The sequence below is a fragment of the Branchiostoma floridae genome, unplaced genomic scaffold, assembly GCF_000003815.2.
Source record: "Branchiostoma floridae strain S238N-H82 unplaced genomic scaffold, Bfl_VNyyK Sc7u5tJ_1453, whole genome shotgun sequence".
Taxonomy (NCBI): Eukaryota; Metazoa; Chordata; class Leptocardii; order Amphioxiformes; family Branchiostomatidae; genus Branchiostoma; species Branchiostoma floridae.
The window spans coordinates 3,810-9,403 of NW_023365720.1; the positions used below are offsets into that span (position 1 = coordinate 3,810).

General features: G+C 38.6%; 2 long non-coding RNA genes across 2 annotated transcripts in view; both read left to right on the forward strand.

The window, feature by feature from the left end:
• Positions 1-963: 963 nt before the first annotated feature.
• On the forward strand, positions 964-1,971 carry LOC118407738. Its single transcript, XR_004830175.1, has 2 exons — positions 964-1,128; positions 1,355-1,971. It is a non-coding gene; the product is annotated as an uncharacterized LOC118407738 (long non-coding RNA).
• Positions 1,972-5,047: 3,076 nt separating this feature from the next.
• The window catches only part of LOC118407739, a 1,863-nt gene continuing 1,316 nt past the window's right edge, over positions 5,048-5,594 (forward strand). The window contains exon 1 of the long non-coding RNA XR_004830176.1: positions 5,048-5,153. This is a non-coding gene — a long non-coding RNA (uncharacterized LOC118407739). The remainder of the gene's footprint in view (positions 5,154-5,594) is intronic.

Below are 5,594 nucleotides of genomic sequence, written 5' to 3' on the forward strand. Positions count from 1 at the left end.
TAGATGTTGTCTGTTACTTTCCTGCAATAGTTGCTGGTTAAGCACATATCTAGTGTTAACATACAACTTCCTTTCATAAACATGTCACTGCATTCTTTTTAAAGTTGTCTACTCTTTTGGTGGTGAGTAAGACACCAATAACCATTGACAGACAAGTTTCGTTCACAAACGTGCGATTTTCGCACTTGTCTTCAAGCGGGTGTGACAAGCCCGGTATTTAATAGACAAGTCTCTAAGTCAGTACCAACATCTACAATGACTCATTTGCATAATTGTCTTACACCTTGGAGTATATGTTTCAGTCCCCGCAAGCCCTCCTCATTCATTCCCGCCAGCCGTGACCTCAGAGTGACATCGTGACGTGATCTGCATATCTAGAAATTCTGTAAGTATCAAACTCTCTCACCAACATGTTTTGTGGATTTTGATTTAGTATTCTCAATCGCTTTTACTTTGTACGTACCCTTAAAGGCGGGTCTGGAATAGAGATGGACTTGTTTTGTGAGGAATTGTTAAAAACGTGCACATTAAATCACTGATCCAAATCGGTTCCAAAAGTAAGGCTTAGCTTTCGGGAGGAAAAGGTGACATAAAAGACATCACAGCCCACAAAATTTCAACATAAGATTAATTGACATATTTTGTGTATATTTCTAGGTATACATTTTGATTTTTTGTTCTTTAAACATCCCGGGCCGGGCACCTGTTTGGAAATGTGACCTAAGCCTGAAATGTTGTCTAAATCTAAGAAAATCTTATAGTTCTTCGTCGACTGGTTGATATGTTGTTGACTTCCGAACAGAACAGGGCTAGTTTCTTGTGTTAGCTAGAGCCATATGAAAAGTTTTTTTTTTTTGGCCGATTGATCCCTGCAGTTTGTTTGGCAGATGGTAGTCTTAAAGCTTACCACAACGATAAATACATTTCCGCCGAATAATCCTGATCATCATTTTGTTTCCCCTCCCCACATCGGCTGAAGCTACACCATGAAGCTGTTTGTCTGCATGATGCTGGCGACGATGATTGTCATGGCAACGCTGATCGACGACTCCGAGGGATGGAGGCGTCGGCGCAGGCGCAGGAGGTCGAGCGGGTCGAGCGGTGGATGTCTGACCTTGGATGCAGATGGTACGTTTGGTCATCACAAATATTCAGACAGGCATGTTGATTTAATATAGACGTTGCATGTTAGCCACAACGCAAACATTGCTGTTTTAGTGTTTACAATAATCTTGGTCAATGATTTTCTGCACTACACATTGAATCAGTGCCATCCTGGCTCGATGTACTTATATCATCATTTGTCACAGTACAGCTGTCTCATGATAATTCTGTCTTTCCTTTACCCGTCCAGCTGACTCAGAGTTGAGGGAGGTTGTGGAAGAGGCGAGGTCGCTCCTGGAGGAACTTGATGAGGCCAGTGAACACTTGGATACTAAACAAGTGGAGAACACACTCGCGGATCAGGAAGAAGGTCGAACGAGAAGGAGTCTCCAGTAAGAAATTGTATAAAATTGAAACTGATTTAGAACCAAAGGACGATTAGTCGGCAATTTATTTTCTCGGATGGAATATCTTTTGTCTCGTATGACTCATGTAACAAGAAATGTTATTCAAATCAAAGAGAATGCCACTTGAAATGGTAAAGCAGCTTTGCGTCTAATATTGGATATGATCTGTTGACTTACAAATCACTCGGAAAAAGTGAAGAGAGAGACTCTCGATCGAGGAATTTAGTCAAGTTAAAACTGGTTTAGAAGTTCATAAGACGATTTGATTTTTCCTGGATTGAATTAGTTTTGTCTCTTATTTTCTCTCTCCTTTTACACAACATGCAATGTTCGTCATCTCAATTCAAAGGCAATGTCACTAATAATGAAGTGAATCTGTTTAAACAGTAATTTATAGTGAAATATTGCGTTTTCATTTTTGTGATCTTGCTGGTTCAATAAAACATTGACAAACTTGCGATTCATTTTTCTATTTCTATTAATTCATGCATCATTCAGTATCACCTTACTATCTATATACAAAGTTAAAAGTAGAAGGTTGTCAGTCATCTTAAGTAAATCAAGTGGTTATTGTCGTACCCTTACCGTGCCCGTCCCGTTCTATGCCTATGCAGGCACGGAATGGGACACAACATGACTGTTCAGGTCTGTGCTCCTATAATCAGGAGAATCAGACTTTCTTGGTCTTTAAATACTTGATAATTGTGGGAACTGGCGTAAATGAGCAGTCTAAGCAAGAAATAGCGAGTTGAAATAGTAAACAACAGTTCAAACAACTCGCCAGATTATATGTGCCACTGTATGTAGAGCAGTGACCACCAATCAGTATCCCCTCTCCTTATAATGTAAAAAATGGCAAAAAGAAGCTGTCAAAAGTCACCTACTCGAAGTTTCGTCCTTGGAAAACTAACATTGAGAGGGTAGCCCGGCCTCTAAAATATCTTCTTCTCATTTTCAACTTTTGGAAACATTCTGACCGCCGGAACACATGTACACGTGATTTGCAGCCAAACACAACTGAAATTGTTGCAGTCTAATTTTTATGTGTATGACTAGACTGTAAATTTTGTTGTATATACATTGCCATACATTGTCACTGATGCAATTGTTGCGCAATAAATCATCTAACTATCTATCAAAACATGGTGACCTTTGACCCCATCTGGCATTAGAATGACAGCTCTAAAAAAAACTTCTTTCTATTGTTCCAGGCACCCAAAACAGGCTTGAAAGTATGGTTTTTCAACATAATAAAAACCTACAACCCTTACCTGTAGTATACAGCTCAAAAATGCCAACATTTCCAAAGAAAAGCACATCTTCTGTTACCTTTAAAAATCAATACTGTATGGACTCACCGGGGACCTTCTGCGCAGTCGTCAATTAGGGTCATCGCCCTGTAGTTGGAACGGAAATGGTATTCTTCACTGACTACTGTACAGTATGCTCATAATAATTATAACACACACGTGTAAGTTCCAACATGTTATGTTGTCCATGTAAAAGAAATGCTATGTAGACATGGCTTCCAAACTGTTTGGCTCAACCCTGCCTTGAATGCCAATCAGTTTGGAAATCTATTCAAAAATCGCCTGATAAACACATTTCTCTCTGGCTGGAGACAAGAAATAAGAAGTCTAAGCAAACTAAGTACTTACTGCAGAATCAAATAAGATTTGTCTTGAAGATTACCTTGTAACCGCGTATACCGTTCGAAACAAATATTTTTGCAATATCGTCACGAAAATAGTGCCCACTCCTTACAAATCCAAAAGGGTAGACACTATAACACACCAGCCAATGAGAGACTGTGTCTAACATGCCATGATGATATTGAAAATGAATATCCCGCTTTATAATGGATTGTCCAACGTACGATAGAGAGAGACAAAAATTGTTACAATCTAAATGCAAGTCTGATGCAATGTTACCACATTAGACAGAATTGTTAAATATGTAAATATCATATAACTTTTACACAAAGATAAAGCAATCCTCTTGAGATTGAAGTATCTCAACTTGTCGATCAAGTTTTTATGAGCGACTGAGTTGATTTCAGAAGGGCCACACGCTTTGAAGTCGGCGGTTTAAGTTTAAGTTAGATCAATATTCAGGGTACAGGATATGCGACGTGTCGATTAAAAGATTCTGTTGTATACTTTCCAATAAACTAAGACGAATCCCATTTTGTACTCCTCTTGGCTTTAACACACCTAATTACTATGCCAAGGTTTGTTTCTTTCGGCTAACGGAAATTTAGTCTAAAATTAAAATATTCAATTAACAAATCACGTGTCCGGCTCTAAATTCAACGGGATCCGCTGTCATATTCTATGCAATCCACCTATCAGCTGTAAAAGATGAACTATCGGAAGTTCGAAAATGAGAACAGGCACGTAACCTATGTAAGCATTCTGCAGACGTACATGTAATTTTAGTTTCCTGCAGTAATTGTAGTGGGTCAGATATGTAGAGAAAGTAAACATCTGACAAGGGTGTGGCTATCTTGAAATTATCTCGGTCAGTCATAGAAATCTAAGTAACAAATTAAGACATTTGGATTTTTTTCTTTTATGAATCTGCACAAGAGGATATATTTTACCTTTGTGCCAAATTTCAACTCAATCGATGAAAAAAATTAAGCTGTTATAAAACCAATGACGTTCACAATTCTATCACTGTATTGTTATCATTTAGAGCAGAAATGCTGTTATTCTGTACGTTGTTTGCTTAACATTTCTTTGACAAATAAAGTTTCGCGCCCTTGTATGTTATTGTGCGTACTGAAAAAAATCACCTTTTCTTTCCAGCTATCTTCTATAAACACCACAATATAATTAGCATCTTCCCCTTGTTAGACTTATCACCAAGCAAAAACCGTAGGAGCACATTTCTGTCCTATCTCTATACTGTATTATCAGGTCAAGAAGCAGCTAATTAAGAACAGATCGATATTTTGTGTACATCGTTTCCTTGTCTATCGTATACATTTCTCTGAGCATCATCAGATAAAACTTGTTGGAACTTAAAGCTTTCGCAGACTTTTGCGTTATTGTGTGGACTTGTTGTTTGTTATAGACTTAGCCCGATATGGCAAAAATGTGCAATAAAGGTCTTCATTCATTGTCTGTGTCTGTGCGGTAAAGAATCCACTCTCCGTTTCCACACATTTTCCCACAACATGGTGAATCGTAACAGATTTCGCACATATACATTCGATCGCACACGCGCCATCCAATTCTATCGTAGGTACCTAGTAGTTGTTGTCTGTTACTTTCCTGCAATAGTTGCTGGTCAAGCACATATCTAGTGTTAACATACAACTTCCTTTCATAAACATGTCACTGCATTCTTTTTAAAGTTGTCTACTCTTTTGGTGGTGAGTAAGACACCAATAACCATTGACAGACAAGTTTCGTTCACAAACGTGCGATTTTCGCACTTGTCTTCAAGCGGGTGTGACAAGCCCGGTATTTAATAGACAAGTCTCTAAGTCAGTACCAACATCTACAATGACTCATTTGCATAATTGTCTTACACTTTGGAGTATATGTTTCCGTCCCCGCAATCCCTCCTCATTCATTCCCGCCAGCCGTGACCTCAGAGTGACATCGTGACGTGATCTACATATCCAGAAATTCTGTAAGTATCGAACTCTCTCACCAACATGTTTTGTGGATTTTGATTTAGTATTCTCAATCGCTTTTACTTTGTACGTACCCTTAAAGGCGGGTCTGGAATAGAGATGGACTTGTTTTGTGAGGAATTGTTTAAAACGTGCACATTAAATCACTGATCCAAATCGGTTCCAAAAGTAAGGCTTAGGTCACATTTCCAAACCGGGGCCCGGCCGGGCAGCTTTCGGGAGGAAAAAGATGATATAACAGACATCACAGCCCACAAATTTTCAACATAAGATTAATTGACATATTTTGTGTATATTTCTAGGTATACATTTTGATTTTTTGTTCTTTAAACATCCCGGGCCGGGCACCTGTTTGGAAATGTGACCTAAGCCTGAAATGTTGTCTAAATCTAAGAAAATCTTATAGTTCTTCGTCGACTGGTTGATATGTTGTTGAC